Source organism: Oryctolagus cuniculus, chromosome X (assembly GCF_051225735.1).
Source record: "Oryctolagus cuniculus isolate XC-2025 breed Fujian yellow rabbit chromosome X, ASM5122573v1, whole genome shotgun sequence".
Lineage (NCBI taxonomy): Eukaryota > Metazoa > Chordata > Mammalia > Lagomorpha > Leporidae > Oryctolagus > Oryctolagus cuniculus.
Genome location: NC_142888.1, coordinates 92,005,302 through 92,025,678, shown reverse-complemented (window position 1 = coordinate 92,025,678; position 20,377 = coordinate 92,005,302). Strand labels below are relative to the sequence as shown.

The 20,377-nt window shown below is 39.9% G+C and overlaps 1 long non-coding RNA gene across 2 annotated transcripts in view; it reads right to left on the bottom strand.

The window, feature by feature from the left end:
* The window catches only part of LOC149119700 (uncharacterized), a 183,394-nt gene extending 163,291 nt beyond the window's left edge, over positions 1–20,103 (bottom strand). Inside the window, exon 1 of one of the 2 annotated variants that reach the window (XR_016228171.1) lies at positions 19,681–20,103. This is a non-coding gene — a long non-coding RNA (uncharacterized LOC149119700). The remainder of the gene's footprint in view (positions 1–19,680) is intronic. The other variant, XR_016228170.1, reaches the window with a different exon arrangement.
* Between the last annotated feature and the right edge of the window lie 274 nt (positions 20,104–20,377).

Sequence of the window (20,377 nt, the reverse complement as noted above, 5' to 3'; positions counted from 1 at the left end):
GCCTGGGAAAGCAGTGGGAGATAGCCCAAGTCCTTTGGCCCCTGCACCCATGTGGGAGACCTGGAAGAATCTCCTGGCTCCTGTCTTCGGATCAGCACAGCTCCAGCCATTGCGGCCAATTGGGGAGTGAATCAGCAGATGGAAGACCTCTCTCTCTGCCTCTGCCTCTCTGTAACTCTGCCTTTAAAAGAAATAACTATTTTTTAAAAAACACATGCGATATAGCAAAAGCAGTGTTATGAGTAAAATTTTTGGCATCTGGTGCCTACATCAAGAAATTGGAAAGGCACCAAATAAATGAGCTATAAATGCATCTCAAGGATCAAGGAAGGTAAAAGCAAACAAAACCCAAAACTAGTAGGAGAAAATAATTAATATTAGAGAATAAATCAACCACATTTAATCCAAAAAATATATAAAATATCAGAAAAATGAAGAGCTGGTTTGTTTTGAAAAAATGAACAAAACTGACACACCACTGGCCCAATTAACCAAAAAATGACACTTGTCCAATTAACCAAAAAATGAGAGAGATGATCCAAAGCAATAAAATCAGATGTTAAAAAGGAAATGTAACAACAGACACCACAGAAATAAAATGAATCATCAGAAATTACTACAAAGAGCTGTATGCCAAAAAACCGGGAAACCTAGAAGAAATATATAGATTCTTGAACACATAAAAATTACCTAAAATGAGCCACGAAGACATAGAAAAACCAAACAGACCATAACCATTATGGAAAGTGAATCAGTAATAAAGCCCTCCCAACAAAGAAAGTCCAGGAGCAGATGGCTTCACTGCTGAATTCTACCAGACATTTAAAGAACTAACTCCAATTCTTCTCAAGTTATTCAAAACAATTAAGAGGAAGGGAATCCTCCCAAATTTTTTCTATGAAGTCAGCATCACCTTAATTCCTAAACCTGAAAACAGAGAAAAAGAACTACAAACCAATTACCCTGATGAACTTAGACACAAAAATGCTCAACAAAATTCTAGCCAATCAAATCCAACAATGCATCATGAAGATCATCCACCCAGACCAAGTGGGATTTATCCCTGGTAAGCAGGGATGGTTCAATATTCACAAATCAATAAATATGATACATCACATTAAAAAATTGAAAAACAAAAACCATATGATTACCTCAATAGATGCAGAGAAAGGATTTGATAAAATTCAACACCCTTTCATAATGAAAACTCTTTCAAAAAACTGAGTATAGAAGGAATATTCCTCAACATAATCAAGGCAATTTATGACAAACCCACTGCCAATGTCCTATTGAATGGGGAAAAGTTGGAAGCATTCCCAGTGAGATCCAGAATCAGACAAGGATGGCCACTCTCATCATTGCTATTCAATACAGTCTTGGAAGTTTTAGCCAGAGCCATTAGGCAAGGTAAAAGAAATCAAAGGGATACAAATTGGGAAGAAGGAAGTCAAACTATCCCTATTTGCAGATGACATGATTTGATATATAGGGGATCCAAAAGACTCCACCAAGAGACTATAGGAACTCAAAGAAGATTTTGGTAAAGAAGCAGGATATAAAATCAATACACAAAAATCAATAGCCTTCACATACAAAGACAATGCCACAGCTGAGAAAGAATTTCTGAAATAAATCCCATTCACAAAAGCTACCAAAAAATCTAATATCCTGGAATAAGTGCAAACAAGGATGTAAAAGATCTCTAATATGAGAATTACAAAACATTAAAGAAAGAAATAGAAGGTACAAAAAATGGAAAAATCTTCCTTGTTCATGGATGGAAGAATATCATCAAAATGTACATTCTTCAAAAAGCAATTTATAGATTCAGTGCAATCCCAATCAAAATACAAAAGACATTGCTCTCAGATATAGAAAAATTGATGCTGAAATTCATATGGAAAAACAGGAGACCTCAAATAGCTAAAGCAATCTTATACAACAGACACAAAGCCAGAGTCATCACAATACCAGATTTCAAGACATACTACAAGGCAGTTATAATCAAAACAGCTTAGTATTGGTACAAAAATAGATGGACAGACCAGTGGAACAGGGCAGAAATGCCAGAAATAAATCCAAGCATCTACAACCAACTTATATTTGACCAATCCCTGGAGCAAGGACAGTTTCTTCAACAAATGGTACTGGAAAAACTGGATTTCCACATTCAGGAGTATGAAACAAGACTCCTACCTTACACTTTACACAAAAAATCCACTCAAAATGGATTAAAGACCTAAATCTACAGCTTGATACTATCAAATTACTAGAGAAAATTGGAGAAACCCTGGAAGACATTGGCACAGGCAAAGAGTTCTTGGAAAAGACTCCAGAAGCACAGGTAATCAAAGGGAAAATCAACAAATGGGATGACATCAAATTGAGAAGCTTCTGTACTACAAAAGAAACAATCAAGAAAATAAAGAGGTAACTGACAAAATGAGAGAAATTATTTGCAAACTCTGCAACTGATAAAGGATTAATAACCAGAACATATAAAGAAATCAAGAAACACCACAACAACAAAATAAACAACACAGTTAATAAATAAGCCAAAGACCTAAATAGGAATTTTTCAAAAGAGGAAATCCAAATGGCCAACAGGCACATGAAAAAATGCTCAGAATCACTAGCCTTCAGGGAATGAAAATCAAAACCACAATGAGGTTTCAACTAACTCCAGTTAGAATGGCTTTCATATAGAAATCAGCAAGAACAAATACTGGCAAAGATGTGAGGAAAATGGTACCCTAATCCACTGTTGGTGGGAATGTAAAATTTTAAAACCACTATGGAAATCAGTTTGGAGATACCTCAGAAAACTGATTATAGACCTACCATATGACTCAGCCCTCCCACTCCTGGGAATTAACCTAAGGGAAATGAAATCAATAATTAAAACAGTTATCTGCTCCCCCATGTTTATTGCAGCTCAATTCACAATAGTTAAGACATGAAATCAACTAAATGCCTGCCAATCGAAGACTGGATAAAGAAATTATGGGATATGCACACTATGGAATACTACACAGCAGTAAAAAAAAATTGAAATCCAGTCATTTGCATCAAAATGGATGAAACTGGAAAACATATACTTAGTGAAATAAGCCAGTCCCAAAGGGACAAATACCATATATTCTTCCTGATCTGTGAGAATAGCGCACCTAAAATAAAATCTGTGGAAAGAAAACTGACTTCGAGAAGGGATGATTTGAGTTGCTCCTGTCTTGACTGTCAAAGAACAGTTACATTTTTCATTTTCTTTCTTCATACTATTTGTTGAACTCTTAAAACATAAAATAACCATGTGTGTATAAAGTCAATTGAAGATAGATATCAGTAAAAACTAAGAATGGGAATAAAAGAGGGAGGAGGAAGTTTGCAACTGTAAAGCTGTATAGGAGGAAGTTTGTAACTGTAAAGCTGTATAGTTCTGCATACATTCCTACAGACTTACTTCTTTTTTTATTTTATTTTATTTAATGAACATAAATTTCCAAAGTCAGACTTACTTCTAAGGGTACAGTTTAAAAACTTGTCATGGAGGGCTGGCACTGTGGCACAGTAGGTTAACCCTCTGCCTGCAGTGCTGGCATCCCATATGGGCACCGGTTCTAGTCTTGCCTGTTCCACTTCCAATCCTGCTCTCTGCTGTGGCATGGGAAAGCAGTAGAAGATGGCCCCAGTCCTTGGGCCCCTGCACCCACATGGGAGACCGGGAAGAAGCACATGGCTCCTGGCTTCAGATTGGCACAGCTCTGACCATTGTGGCCATTGGGGAGTGAAGCAATGGACGTAAGACCTTTCTCTGTTTCTCCCTCTTACTGCCTGTAACTCTACCTCTCAAATAAATAAGTAAAATCTTAAAAAAATAACTCGTCATGGGACCCCAAATCCTATTAAGCTGGGTGGTAAAAATGCCATCTTAAGTTTTGAAGTGATTATATTAAGTGTTAAAGTGAACATATAGATAGAATTAAATGGATCATACAAATAGGAGCAAGTGTCTGGTAATAATAATAGATAGAATTAAAAAGGAGAAAAATGTTCCAACACAGTAAGCCATCTGTACAGCAGACTCAAAGTATGACAATCACTTTAAGTAACACTCTGACCTCAGAATCAGCCCTTAGGGCTTCCTGGTCTGGCTGAAAAGGCTGTGAGAGCATTTCAGGCATGGAAAGCCAAGACACTGTGGCAAAAAAATGTTCAAGAAGGATCTCTGTGAATGAGACCCCAGTGGAAAAAGAGGCCATCTCTAAAGTGAGGAGAGAACTTTCACTTTGCTTATGACCTTGTCTAAATACTGACGCAGTTTGTGGATTCAAAAGGCTTCCATAGATTCAGCAGATCATGTCAACAGCCTCAGGCGGTCACTGACCTCATACGTAAGAGTGTGAATTGTTAAATTACCAACAGGAGTCACTGTGCACTAACTCCCAATGCAGGATCTCTATCCTCAGTTAGTTGTATTATGAGAGTTAACTCTAATACTAGTTCTCAGTTTTTGTGTTTGTGTGTGCATGTATGTGCAAATTGTTGAAACCTTGACTTAGTCTAGAGTTTGTCTTCTGTGTACAATGTTAATTGAAAATAAATCTTAATGGAAAATGGGACTGGGAAGGGGAAAGGGAGGAAGAGGGGTGAGAGGGTGGGTATGATGGGAAGAATAACTATATTCCTAAAGTTGTACTTATGAAATTTGTATTTCTTAAAAAGTTAATGAAAAAAATCAGAAAATGGACAATAGACATTTCACCAAAGAGGATACAGAGATCGAGAATAAAGAATTGAAAATTTTAACATCATTAACCATTAGAAAAAGGAAACAAATCTATCAGGATGACTAAAAATTAAGGTGGTCATTTGGCCTAGTAGTTAAGTTGCCCATTAAAATGCCCACTTTCCATATTGAAGCTTCTAGGTTCAGATACCTGTCTCTACTCCTGACTCCAGCTTCTTGCTATTGCAGACCTTTATATTTTTCAATATTTATTTATTTGTATGTCAGAGTTATATACAAAGATGGAGAGACAGAGTTCCATGCACTGGTTTATTCCCCAAATGGCTGCAATGGCCAGGAGCTTCATCTGGGTCTCCCACACAGGTGGCAGGGGCTCAAACACTTGGGCCATCTTCTACTGCTTGTCACAGGCTATTAGCAGGGAGCTGGATTAGAAGTGGAGCAGCCTGATTCAAACAGGTGCCCATACAGGATGCGAGGATTGCAGGTGCTGGCTTGCCGCCCCCTAAATCACACCTTTAAGGCAGCAGTGATGGCTTGGGTGATTGGATTCTTGCCACCCACATGAGAGGCCTGGATTGAGTTCCTGATTCCCCACTTTGGCCCCAACCAGGAGCTGTTGAAGACATTTTTGGAGTACACCTGTGAATGGGAGCTATATCTCCCTGTTTCACAAATAAAATAGTTTCAAAAAGGTGAAGTTTTAAAAAATAACATGCCAGATACTAGTAAGGGTGTTGATAAATGAGGTCATTCATATATTGCTGATAAACTGATGAACATATGCATTGATACACTCATTGTAAAATAATTTTGTGTTTCTTATAAAACTAAATGAGTAACTGCTGTATGACCCACAAATACCTGTACAGTAATTTCCATAACAGCAATATTTGTAACAGCTGAAAAATGGAAACACCTATGACTGCCTTTAACAAATGAATGATTTTTTTTAACTTTTATTTAATGAATATAAATTTCCAAAGTACAGCTTATGGATTACAATGCCTTCCGCCCCCCCCCCATAACTTCCCTCCCACCTGCAACCCTCCCCTTTCTCGTTCCTTCTCCCCTTCTATTAACATCGAGATTCATTTTCATTTCTCTTATATACAGAAGATCAGTTTAGTATATATTAAGTAAAGATTTCAACAGTTTGCACCCACATAGAAACACAAAGTGAAAAATACTGTTTGAGTACTTGTTATAGCATTAAATCACAATGTACAGCACATTAAGGAGAGAGATCCTACATGAGGAGTAAGTGCACAGTGACTCCTGTTGTTGACTTAACAAATTGACACTCTTGTTTTGGCATCAGTAATCTCCTTAGGCTCCTGTCATGAGTTGCCAATGCTATGGAAGCCTTTTGAGTTCACCGACTCTGATCATGTTTAGACAAGGTCATAGTCAAAGTGGAAGTTCACTCCTCCCTTCAGAGAAAGGTACCTCCTCCTTTGATGGCCCGTTCTTTCCACTGGGATCTCACTTGCGGAGATCTTTCATTTAGGGTTTTTTTTTTTTTTTTTTTTTTTTTTTTTTTTTTGCCAGAGTGTCTTGGCTTTCCATGCCTGAAATACTCTCATGGGCTTTTCAGCCGGATCCACATGGCTTCAGGGCTGATTCTGAGGCCAGAGTGCTGTTCAGGACATCTGACATTCTATGAGTCTGCTGCGTATCCCGCTTCCCATGTTGGATCGTTCTCTCCCTTTTTTGTTCTATCAGTTAGTATTAGCAGACACTAGTCTTGTTTATGTGATCCCTTTGGTTCTTAGTCCTTTCATTATGATCAATTGTGAACTGAAATTGATCACTTGGACTAGTGAGATGGCATTGGTACATGCCTCCTTGATGGGATTGAATTGGAATCCCCTGGCATGTTTCTAAATCTGCCGTTTGGGGCAAATCATCTTGAGCATGTCCCGAATTGCACATCTCTTCCCTCTCTTATTCCCACTCTTATATTTAACAGGGATCACTTTTCAGTTAAGTTTCGACCCACAAGTGAATGATTAAATAGACTGTAGTATATCCACATTGAAGAACATTACGCAGCGATATAAGTAAAGGAACTATAGATACACCTAACACCTTAAATGGACCTCCAGGGAATCATGCTAAATGAGAAAAGTTTATATACTGTGATTCCATTGACGTAACATTCTTGAAATAATGTAATACTTAAATGGAAAATATATTAGTGGTTTCCAGAAACTAAGAGCTGGAAGGGAGGGATGGCTATTAAGTGGTAGCATAAGATTGCATTGGGATGAGGGAACAGTTCACATGTTAATTGTGTTGGTAGTTACATGAAACTAGGCATGTGATAGAATTACACAGACCCATACACTCACACTAACACACACAAATGGGTGTATCTGTAACTGGTGAAATCTGAATAAACTGTGGACTACACCAGTATCAATTTCATGGTTAAAATATTATACTACAGTTATGCAAGATGAAAACATAGGGAAAGGAGGAATGAATAGTATACAAGATCTTTCGGAACTCTTCTGTAACTGCATTTACATTTATAATTATTTCAGGGAAAAAATTGAAGCTGAAAGCCCAATCCTAACATGAGTGGGTTGCTGCTTCTCACTGTGGGGTCCTGACTGATAGGTTCCAAGAAGAGGAAAGCTAACAGTAAGCAGGCACGTCAGTTTGCAGAGACCTGACCTTGGACTCTCCCTGGGACTAGCCCCTAGCAGCAGTAGCTACTCCTGGCTTTGGATTTTTTTCCTGCCTCTGCTAATGCATTAGATCAGAGCCAGATGCAATCAAATAATTTGGGTTGAGACTGATTTCTTTCGAGTCCTTGAAACAGGGAACCTGGCAGAAAGAGAGGAAAAAATAGATCTCCCAGGATACAGTCAGGGCTAAGAGAGTAGCATGGAAATGGGCCTCGAGGGCAGACATCAGGGCACTTCCTTGAAGAAACCAGGACATTTGGCCATCACCCTTTTCAGGAACCAATCAAAATAAGAAAGGGGCCAGAAACAGCCTATCTTACAAAGTTGTTTTTAAACTGAAAGATATTATGCCTGGCTGTTCTACTTGCTGGCTTCCTCCCCTGTGATGTGAAGAAGGAATGAGTTTTTGCTTCACTGAAGATTCCACTTCTAAGTTGTGTCCTTAAGGTATTACATGTTAACAAAATGTTGACAGATCAGACAGCATTTTTAAATGCTGCTGCTGCTGCTTTTCTTTTTTTCTTTTTTTTTTTTTTTTTGGACTGTTTTTTTTCTTAAGCAGAAGTACTGCTAGCAGCACCTTCAGTGTTCATTTCATCAAAGGACTCTCTAAACATATCGTATATTTATTGCATCTTTGGGAGTAATAATTTTCTTCCCAGCTTTCAAATTACTACATATTTGTTACTGCACCACTGAGGGAGGAGATCATTTGTTATTAGTTCCTTGTCTGACGTGAAACATTTAATTTGAACTGAAACCACTGCACAAGAAAATAAACAGTGCATTTCATACGCAAAGTATCTGCTTCCCTCACTGGGAGGCAGTGGGTATCATTTTGACCATATGGTGGGTGTTTATCACTGGATGGCTCATGAGCATCCCTGCTGTCTACCTCCCATTTCCCCTCAGACCTGGGCACTGGCTCTTTTTCAAAGAAGCCCGGTCAGCTTGCTTTCAGACAAAGCTTCTAAAACCTGGAAGCTCATCAGGATCCCCAGGGGAGATTTTAAAAAAAAATCCCAATGACCAGGTCACACAACTCTCATCTCTGTCCATGAAACTCTCCAGGGGCGAGACAGTTGAGTGAAGCGATTATTCTCTTGGCCTCTGAAGCCAGACATGATGTGCAGCTTTGCTACTTACGACCATGAGAGGATGGGCGAGATAGTCACCTTCTTTGGGACTTAGTTGTCTCAAATATAGAGTGAGGGTAATAATACAAGGGTACCACAAAAAGCTCATGGACAGTGGAGTTAAAAGATCAAGTCTATTTTGGTGTAGAAAAAATTGGAAACTCATATGTATGAGAAATGTTCAAAGAGGTCACAAAAAATGTATATAATGAAAAACACTATGCATGGATTTAAAAATTTTGGCACCAAAATCATCTTTTACTTCTAGTTTCCATGAACTTTTTGATATATCCTGCTCATATCACCTAAATCATAGGCTAATGGTCAAGACTAAATGAGAGGGCACGGCGCGGTGGCGCAGCAGGTTAACACCCTGGCCTGAAGCGCCGGCATCCCAATATGAGCGCCGGTTCTGGTCCTGGCTACTCCTCTTCCGATCCAGCTCTCTGCTATGGCCTGGGAAAGCAGTAGAAGATGGCCCAAGGCCTTGGGCCCCTGCATCCACATGAGATACTGGGAAGAAGCTCCTGGCTCCTGGCTTCGGATGGGTACAGCTCCAGCCGTTGCAGCCATCTGGAGAGTGAACCAGTGGATGGAAGATCTCTTTCTCTGTCTCTCCTCCTCTCTCTGTGTAACTCTGACTTTCAAGTAAAATAAACAAAATCTTAAACAAAAAAAGACTAAATGAGAGAACTCATGTGAAGTAATTCAAGGGTACTAGTAATATTGGCTATTGCTTTTTTCTAAGGAGCACCCCCATTCTTAACTGCTAATAAGAAAGCTAGGAGTTGTTTTCCCACAAGCTGTTCTTACCACACTTTTCCCCCAGTCTTTGTGAATTAAATCCCAAACACTTGTGGGGAAAAAAAAAAACTCTACAGAAGAGGAAAAAGCCCAGGGCCAATTTCAAAGCAGGCCCAATACAAGGCAGGTTGGATCTATTTGTTTTGCTTAGGACTCAGAAATGTCAAAAATGAATGAAAAGAACCCTTTGAGGAAACCTGATGCTTTCTGTTTGAAATTTTTCAGTGCACACACATGGATGTATACAATGCCAAAATGCTTCAGTATTCCAAACTGTATGTCTAAATATTTTTGACCATCAACATATTATTAAAATGTCATGTGCAAGCTGGGAAGAAAGAAAGAATTCATCATCCAAATGATCAGAGTATTAGGATAGGTGATGACAGACACCTGACGGCTACAACAAACACCATGGTATTCCTTCTTATACCTAAACCTAGATTGATTATCCTGATCATTAGGCATCTGTAAACTCACGCCCTGCATTCTGGATTGCTTCTAGGTCCTTAGCCCTATTGGATGAGTTAAATTCATGGGAGTTGCTATTGCCTTGAAACATGTCCTTCCAGCTTCACAAATACATGCACCATTGCGTGGCTCTTTAGATTGAAATCTTGTCGTTACTAAGCAGCCTCAGTAGTTTGCCTTGATTTTGTAGTTTTCCACATGTTGATGAATTTTCAACAATATAAAGCAGTGGAAGGGATTTGACCCAGCAGTTAAGACACTGGTTAAGAGGCCTGTAACCCACATCAGAGTGCCTGGGTTCAAGGTACAGCACTGCTCCCAATTTCAGCTTCCTGCTAATGCACAGCCTGGCAGACAGCTGGTGGTAGCTTAAGTTGTTGGGTCCCTGCCACTCACATGGGAGACCTAGAGGGAGTTCCCCGTTCCCAGCTTTGGCCTCTGGCCCAGACCTGGCTTTCGCAGGCATTTGAGGAATAAATCAACAGAAAGAAGGTAGTTACACACACACACACACACACACACACACACATAGCAGTGAGAGAGAAAACATTGGGCAGGGCTCTGAGAACTCTCATTTTACATGTGAAAAAGATGATAATTCTTTCTGTTCTTCCCATGGAAACTAGCACAGTTCTTTCTACATAGTAGGTGAACAATTAAGGTTTTGTGACTGTTGAATAATGTGCCAAGTGTTCTGTACCCTCAGAAGAGCTTTCAAGTATTTAGGATACACTGCATTATTGCTAGTGTCTTTAATTTTTATTGCTTAAAAACAAAATAAGTCTGGGGCCAGCACTGTGGCATAGTGGGTTAAGCCTCCCCCTGCAGCGCTGGCATCCCATATGGGCACTAGTGCAAGTCCCGGCTGCCCCAATTCCAATGCAGCTCCCTGCTGATGGCCTGGGAAAGCAGTGGAGGATGGCCCAAGTTCTTGGGCCCCTGCACCCACATGGGAGACCCGGAGGAAACTCCTGGATCCTGGCTTCAGCTCAGCTCCAGCAGTTATGGCTGTTTAGGGAGTGAACCAGCAGATTGAAGACTTCTCTGTCTCTCCCTCTGTCCGTAACTCTGCCTCTCAAATAAATAAATAAATCTTTAAAAAAAAAAAAAGCCTTAAAAAATCTTTTCCCAGATATACAAAAAGGAGAATGATAAAAGGTCTTTACTTACAGTAATTTTTGGATCTCTTCTGGTTATTGCTTATTTTTTTCACCACTTGTATTCATCTTCTTTTATTGATGCTCAACCACAAGTCATAGCTCTGTGTTTATTATGGCTTATTCATAACTCTGAATGAAACATCATTTGATAAGCATGCATGAATCACTATCTTCTGTTATCTAAATATATCCCTCTACATATTTCTAGTGTCCATTAACCCATCAGCCATAGGTACTAAGCCAAATATATTAAATATATTGTCCTTTCCTGTTAGAGATAGGAATGACACTTCAGCACAAATTTTAAGAGCCTTCAAATCACATTTTGACTGCCATTTTCAAAATGTGAATATATCATGTTAAATTTAACCCCTGAATGCAACTACCTGTCTGTAAGTGAGGCTGTTAAAGAAACCAGCTTTATTGTTAAAGGCTTGAACTTTTCTACTTCTGGCCACAGCAGTAAGTTAATACAATGGAAACTTACAAACATGCAATATTCTTTTAACACAGTCCTATTATAACGAGATTTTACTTTTAGGTCTTTGAGCAATGTAAAACAGTCTGGATTTCATTATCTTAAGAGAATGAATGACCAAAAAAAAAAGAGGAGAGGACAGGGAGAAAGAAAGCATATTTAAATCAGAAAGCTAATGGCCTTACACAAAAGGAAACTTCTCAAATATTTTTCCTTTAAAATAAAATCGGACAAAGGCCAACTGATTGCTGAGGGAACAATGCTGTCACGTTTAAAAGGAAGTGAGTTAATTGACCTGATTTATTCTTTTCTAATCTGATAGCTATGACTTTATCATCCCGTTCTTACAAATGTATCCTCAGACAAATGGTCTGTGATCTTTCCATGTGCACAGCACAGCGAAACATGTAACTATCTGAGCTGTGCCCTCAACAAAAGATTGATGTCAAAGTCAGTATATGGGGAAATCTTTTTACACAGAAGACAATGTATACTCACTTGGCATTTGCAGGTTCAAAGCTACTAGACAAGGAACTCTCCAGGAAGCAATCTGGTGAGGTGACAAACTTCGATCTCCAATGCTCAGTGAATTTCTAGTCCATGCCACTTCCATCTGCTCAAAGTATAGCAGCCCCAGCTATGGCCCCTCATTCCCCATTGAGAGCAGATGTTCTCTCTGGAAATAGGTTTCCCTTTTAAAGATGAACCATCAGACTCCACTATGGTCTGTTCTCCTGTCATTTGCATTGTTACACTTTTTGTGCCAACAGACCACACATTTTAACTGAAGCTCTGTAAAATTGCTAACATCTAGCAATAAATATTAATGCTCAACTGCTACATAACTAGAGGTAGATATAAAGTTGGCTAACATTTGACAGTAAGTGGAAAATCATTATTTGATACTCATTTCTTAAGATTTATTTACTTGTTTATTTGAAAGGCAGAGTTACAGAAAGGGAGTGAGAGACAGAGACAGATCTTCCATCCATCGGTTCACTCCCCAAATGGCTCCAACAGCCAGGACTGAGCCAGAATGAAGCCAGAAGCCCAGAACTCCATCCAGGTCTTCCACAAGGGTGGCAGGGGTCCAGGCACTTGAATCATCTTCCACTACTTTCCCAGGCATTAGCAGGGAGTTAGGTCAGAAGTAGAACAGCTGGCTTATTTCACTCAGCATGATGTGTTCCAGATTCCTCCATTTTGTTGCAAATGACTGGATTTCGTTGTTTCTTACTGCGGTATAGTATTCTAAAGAGTACATATCCCATAATTTCTTTATCCAGTCTACCATTGATGGGCATTTAGGTTGGTTCCAGGTCTTAGCTATTGTGAATTGAGCTGCAATAAACATTAGGGTGCAGACAGCTTGTTTGTTTGCCAATTTAAATTCCTTTGGGTAAATCCCAAGGAGTGGGATGGCTGGGTCGAACGGTAGGGTTATCTTCAGGTTTCTGAGGAATCTCCAGACTAACTTCCATAGTGGCTTGACCAGTTTGCATTCCCACCAACAGTGGGTTAGTGTCCCTTTTTCCCCACATCCTCACCAGCATCTGTTACTGGTAGATTTCTGAATGTGAGCCATTCTAACTGGGGTGAGGTGAAACCTCATTGTGGTTTTGATTTGTATTTCCCTGATTGCTAGTGATCTTGAACATTTTTTCATGTGCCTGTTGGCCATTTGGATTTCCTCTTTTGAAAAATGTCTATTGAGGTCCTTGGCCCATCTCTTAAGTGGGTTGTTGGTTTTGTTTTTGTGGAGTTTCTTGATCTCTTTGTAGATTCTGGTTATTAACCCTTTATCTGTTGCATAGTTTGCAAATATTTTTTCCCATTCTGTCGGTTGTCTCTTCACTCTCCTGACTGTTTCTTTTGCAGTACAGAAACTTCTCAATTTGATGCAATCCCAATAGTTGATTTTGGCTTTGACTGCCTGTGCCTCCCGGGTCTTTTCCAGAAATTCTTTGCCTGTGTCAATATCTAGAAGGGTTTCTCCAATGTTCTCTAGTAACTTGATGGTGTCAGGTCGTAGATTTAGGTCTTTAATCCATGTTGAGTGGATTTTTCTGTAAGGTGTAAGGTAGGGGTCTTGCTTCATGATTCTGCACGTGGAAATCCAGTTTTCCCAGCACCATTTATTGAATAGACTGTCCTTGCTCCAGGAATTAGTTTTAGATCCTTGATCAAATATAAGTTGGCTGTATATGTTTGGGTTGATTTCTGGTGTTTCAAATCTGTTCCATTGGTCTATCCATCTGTTTTTGTACCAGTACCATGCTGTTTTGATTACAACTGCCCTGTAGTATGTCCTGAAATCTGGTATTGTGATGCCTCCGGCTTTGTTTTTGTTGTACAAGATTGCTTTAGCTATTCGAGGTCTCTTGTGCCTCCATATAAATTTCAGCACCATTTTTTCCAGATCTGAGAAGAAGGTCTTCGGTATCTTGATTGGTATTGCATTGAATCTATAAATTGCTTTAGGGAGAATGGACATTTTGATGATATTGATTCTTCCAATCCATGAGCATGGAAGATTTTTCCATTTCTTGGTATCCTCTTCTATTTCTTTCTTTAAGGTTTTGTAATTTTCATCGTAGAGATCTTGAACGTCCTTGGTTAAGTTTATTCCAAGGTATTTGATTGTTTTTGTAGCTATTGTGAATGGGATTGATCTTAGAAGTTCTTCCTCAGCCATGGCATTGTCTGTGTATACAAAGGCTGTTGATTTTTGTGGATTGATTTTATACCCTGCTACTTTGCCAAACTCTTCTATGAGTTCCAATAGTCTCTTAGTAGAGTTCTTTGGGTCCCCTAAATAAAGAATCATGTCATCTGCAAAGAGGAATAGTTTGAGTTCTTCCTTCCCAATTTGTATCCCTTTAATTTCTTTTTCTTGCCTAATAGCTCTGGCTAGAACCTCCAGAACTATATTGAATAGCAGTGGTGAGAGTGGACATCCCTGTCTGGTACCAAATCTCAGTGGAAATGCTTCCAACTTTTCCCCATTCAATAGGATGTTGGCTGTGGGTTTTTCATAGATTGCTTTGATTGTATTGAGGAATGTTCCTTCCAAACCCAGTTTGCTTAGAGTTTTCATCATGAACGGGTGCTGTATTTTATCAAATGCTTTCTCGGCATCTATTGAGATAATCATATGGTTTTTCTTCTGCAGTCTGTTAATGTGGTGTATCACATTGATTGTCTTGCACACATTAAACCATCCCTGCATACCAGGGATAAATCCCACTTGGTCTGGGTGGATGATCTTTCTGATGTGTTGTTGCATTCTATTGGTGAGAATTTTATTGAGGATTTTTGCATCTGTGTTCATCAGGGATATTGGTCTGTAATTCTCTTTCAGTGCTGCATCTTTTTCCGGCTTAGGAATTAAGGTGATGCTGGCTTCATAGAAAGAATTTGGGAGGATTCCCTCTTCTTCGATTGTTCTGAATAGTTTGAGAAGAATTGGAGTCAGTTCTTCTTTAAATGTCTGGTAGAATTCAGCAGTGAATCCATCTAGTCCCAAAGGGACAAATACCATATGTTCTCCCTGATCGGTGACAACTGACTGAACACCAAAAAGGAAACCTGTTGAAGTGAAATGGACACTATGGGAAATGGTGACTTGATCAGCATAGCCCTGACTGTTAATGAACAACTTAATACATTAGCCCTCTTAGTAGTTTTTTTATCTGTTCTACTTAATATGACTGGTTTAATTCTGTAATTAATACACAGTTATTCTTAAGTGTTGAAAATTAACTGAAATGTGATCCCTGTTAAACATAAGAGTGGGAATAAGAGAGGGAAGAGATGTATAATTTGGGACATGCTCAAGCTGACTTGCCCCAAATGGTAGAGTTAGAAACATACCAGCGGATTCCAATTCAATCCCATCAAGGTGGCATGTACCAATGCCATCTCACTATTCCAAGTGATCAATTTCAGTTCACAATTGATCATAATGAAAGGACTAAGAGTCAAAGGGAGCACATAAACAAGTCTAGTACCTGCTAATACTAACCGATAGAATAAATAAAGGGGAGAGTGATCCAACATGGGAAGTGAGATACTCAGCAGACTCATAGAATGGCAGATGTCCTGAATAGCACTCTGGCCTCAGAATCAGCCCTAAAGGCATTCGGATCTGGCTGGAAAGCCCGTGAGAGTATTTCAGGCATGGAAAGCCAAGACACTCTGGCAAAAGATCTCTGTGAGTGAGATCCCAGTGGAAAGAACAGGTCATCAAAGAAGGAGGTACCTTTCTCTGAAGGGAGGAGAGAACCTCCACTTTGACTATGACCTTGTCTAAACAAGATAAGAGTCGGAGAACTCAGAGGGCTTCCATAGCCTTGGAAACTCATGACTGGAGCATAGGGAGATTTCTGATGCCATAGACAGGAGTGTCAATTGGTAAAGTCAACAACAGGAGTCACTGTGCACTTACTCCTCATGTAGGATCTCTGTCCTTAATGTGCTGTGCATTGAGATTTAATGCTATAACGAGTACTCAAACAATATATTTCACTTTGTGTTTCTATGGGGGTGCAAACTGTTGAAATCCTTACTTAATGCATACTAAACTGATCCTCTGTAAAAAAAAAAAAAAAAAAGAAATTATCAATTCCCAACTTGACTCTCACTGGGATTAAACATGACAATAGGTCTGATCTGATTTCATCATCATTAAAAAAAAATCATCTATTATTTTTCACTTTATGTTTCTGTGTGGGAGCAAACTGTTGAAATCCTTACTTAATGTATACTAAGCTGATCTTCTGTATATTAAGATAATCGAAAATGAATCTTGATGTGAATGGAAGGGGAGAGGGAGTGGGAAAGGGGAGGGTTGTGGGTGGGAGGGACGGTATGGGGGGGAAGCCATTGTAATCCATAAGTCGTACTTTGGAAATTTATATTCATTAAATAAAAGTTTTTTTAAAAAAAAGAAGAAGTAGAACAGCTGGAATTTGAACCAGTGCTCATGGTCTGGGGCTTAACCTGCTGCACCACAACACTAGCCCCTATTTGGTTCTCATGTTAATGAATGTGGTCAGAACCAGTGCTGTGGCATAGCAGGTAAAGCCACTGCCTGTGAAGCCAGCATCCCACGTGGGCCAGATTCAAATCCTGGCTGCTCCACTTCTGATCCATCTCCCTGGCCTGGGAAAGCAGCAGAGGATGGGTCAAGTCCTTGGGCCCCTGCACCTACATGGGAGACCTTGAAGAAGCTCTTGGCTTTGGCCAGGCCCAGCTCTGACCCTTGTGGCCATTTGGGGAGTGAACCAATGGGTGGAAGATTTCTCTGTCTCTCCCTAATTCTTTTTTTAAAAAAATGTGGTCAAGAGTAAACTCTTATTAGTATCTATATGAAATATGGTGTTACAGGTAATTATATAGCACTTTCTAAAGGAAAAAGGTGGAAGGATGAATGGCAAGGAGGTTTTTGTAGTGTAGTCATTTGGGCTAGCAACTGGCAACAATGAGATCAAGTCCGTTCTTTCACACCCATAAGCGTGCATACACATGTGCTCACAAACACACACACACACACAGCACTTAAGAAATAAGTAGTTCTCCTAACCCTTTTTCTATAAAGACTTTTCCCTATTATAGTCTATAGGAAAGTTTTCCTGTAGTGCTGTGGAACCAGGCTACAGAGAGGTTAAGCAACTTGCCCAAGTTCTCTCAGGTGGAAAGATGGGTAGAGTGGATTTAGACTACAAGTTCCTTAAGTCTAAAGTTTAAGGGTAGGCATTTGGCACAGCAGCTAAGACACCAGTTGGACACCTGCATCCCTTATCAGAGTACCTGAGTTCAAGTCCCCACTCTGTTTCCAATTACAGTTTCCCACTGGTACACTCCCTGGGAGGCAGCAGGTGATCATTCAAGTAGTTGAGTCCTTGCCACCTACGTGGAAGACCTGGATTCTGGATTGAGTTCCCGGCTCCTGGCCGCACCCTCACCACAGGACAGGATGTTGCAGGCATTTGGGGAATGAATCATTAGGTATGTGACATTAACATTCTCTCTTTCAAACAAACAAATAAGAATTTATTAAGGATGACATGTTTACCTATTACACTACACTACTTGTTCAGCCGGAACACAATGCCATCTTTGAAATGTCCTTCAACAGCAGCCTTTAACACCCGCACAAAACTATCAGACTTTCTAGAGACATCAGACCAGCACTGTTTCAGAAACTGAGCAGGTGACTAAGGTAGCCTTCCAAAACTCTCACAGCAAACTGCATAATTCTTATAGCATGAATGTGCTAGCAAAGATCAAGAAATATCAGCGATTTGAAAGTAAGTGGAAAGAGGGGGCAGGCATGGGAAAATTACAATCTCATTACTCTGTCAGACAATGTGTTCGTGTATTTGGGTAATGCATTTCGAACACTAATTTGGAGAGCACTACATTTTTTTTTTCACGGTTAAGGACATCAGATGCAGAGCCTGACAGTAGCTTCATTTGTAAAATGGGGTCAGCATGTCATCTCTCTTTTAGGTTAGGGGAATTAAATAAAAGAAAGCGTGTAAAACTCTTAAGAATTGGAACCTAGTAAACAAATTTTTTAGTGTTTTGCAATGGTAAATGTTTGCCCACTTCCCCAAATAGTTCCCAGTCTCTTGAATGCAAAGACTTATTCCTCTTTGAAAAACAGTAGAATGCAATGGTTAGCAACAGTCTCTAACCACACTAGCTAGGTTCTACCATTTACTGTCTGAGGGCTTTCTCTCTCTACATCTCAGTTTTTTCTTCTATAGAATGGGGCAAATGGTAGCATCAACATCATAAATGTGTCATGAGGACTGCAGTATAAATTTCATCAGTGCAAACATGATTTTGTCCATTTTGTGCAAAGATATAACCACAGAGTCCAGAATATGCCTGGAACACAGTGCTCTATATAAGTGTACCAAAGCATATATAAGTGTATACAAAGCAGTTGAAGGAGACCCTAGTACAGAAATATGAAAAGGATAGCTAGTACTATCATTTGTACTACTGGAGCTTCGGATAGTGTTTAGCACAGATTAGACTCTCAAGAAATGTTTACAGAATGAACAAATGAATGAATGTTGTCCCTCTAGCCTGACCCAGTCCATCTCTCATCAGAAACTGTGAAATTAGTGAAGTCTGGTCTTCAAGCCCATGGCCTTGTTCACCCACTTCACATGCTGTCTAAACATCCTTAGTAGGAATCAAATAACATAAGATACCAGACATAGATTCATAATTCAAGCCCTCCATTTTTCTCTTTTAGTCAGTACTTATTCAATATTTTTATTTTTTTATTTTTTTTTTATTTTTTGACAGGCAGAGTGGACAGTGAGAGAGAGAGAGACAGGGAGAAAGGTCTTCCTTTTGCCGTTGGTTCACCCTCCAATGGCCGCCGCGGCCAGCGCGCTGCGGCTGGCGCACTGCGCTGATCCGATGGCAGGAGCCAGGAGCCAGGTGCTTTTTCCTGGTCTCCCATGGGGTGCAGGGCCCAAGCACCTGGGCCATCCTCCACTGCACTCCCTGGCCACAACAGAGAGCTGGCAATATTTTTATTAAGCACCTACTATCGGCTTGACCCTAAGTTTCCTTCCAGCTAAGAGATAAGAAATAATATGCTCATTAAAATCATAGATTTTCAAATCAGGCTACTTGTTTTTGAACCTCATTTCTGGTACTTAACAGCTATTTGAGCCCAATCAAGTAAAATATCTCCAAGCCTCAGTTTCCTCATCTGCAAACTGGGAATGATAAAAGCTATCTTGCTATCATATTGGGTAGACCAAGTGAGAATGTACAAGGGTACTTCAAAAATGTTCATAGGAAAGTGAAATTAAAAGATGAATTTACTTCCGTGTAAAATAATTTCAAAATCCCTGCACAGTTTTTCATGATATGCATTTCCCATGAACTTTGTGAACATCCCTCACTCATACAGATTTAACTTTGATAGTAGCTGGCACATACTAAATGCTCGACAAATGGTGGCTAATATTACTCAAGTCCTGTTCATTCTGTAAGTCACTAGGTGGGAAACTGCTTCCCTTAACTATAGAGGCCAAATAGGGCCAAGTTGTATAGCAGATATATTTTTGCTGAAATCTCTTTGGATTTCCCCTCCTTTAACCAGGCCTGAGTTTCAAGATGGAAAAAAAAAAAGCCTTGCACAGCTTTTTCTTACCTGTGGCACGTTGCTAGGAAGCATCAGGGCTCCTAACCACCTCTAGGAGGCATTAGGAGTGTGGTCTTATTCCCTCAAGGTTTCCAAATGTGCAATTCTTATGCTGTCTTGGAACGGAAGACCCTCTCATACTCATAGGCCGCCAACAGAGGCTGCTGTTTTGATCCCATTACTTCATGGTTGATTTAAGCCAGGTGCAGCTTCCTCACAAATTGCTGGGAGGGATTTAAAACATTTTCAGCTGCCATTGGAGACCGCAGGAGGGATGGGGTCCAGGGCCATCTGAAAATAAGTGAAAAACAACTATATGCTCAGCTTAAGCTCCATCCAGGTGCAGGTCTAGGACCAGCCCAGTCCTATGCCCCACCATCCCCCAGGACCAGCCTGGGCTAAAGGAGCAAGACCCTGCCTGACACAGCCACACTTTAGTGCTTTGTGTCAAACTAGTTATTAGATCCCCTCATTGGTAACAATTACTGACCAAAAAAAGTGGAAACCTTTGTAGACACCCAGTTCCCAGAATCTAAGTACACTTTCCCATAAATACACATCCACACATATGCCTGCCCACACACAAATACATGCACCTGTCCAACACAATCAAGGCTCAGGGAAACAGTACTGAAAATGGTGCAATTCATTCTATGAGGAAGCACTGTCGTAAATTGCAAAGACCTTCCATCTTTTACAAAAGGCA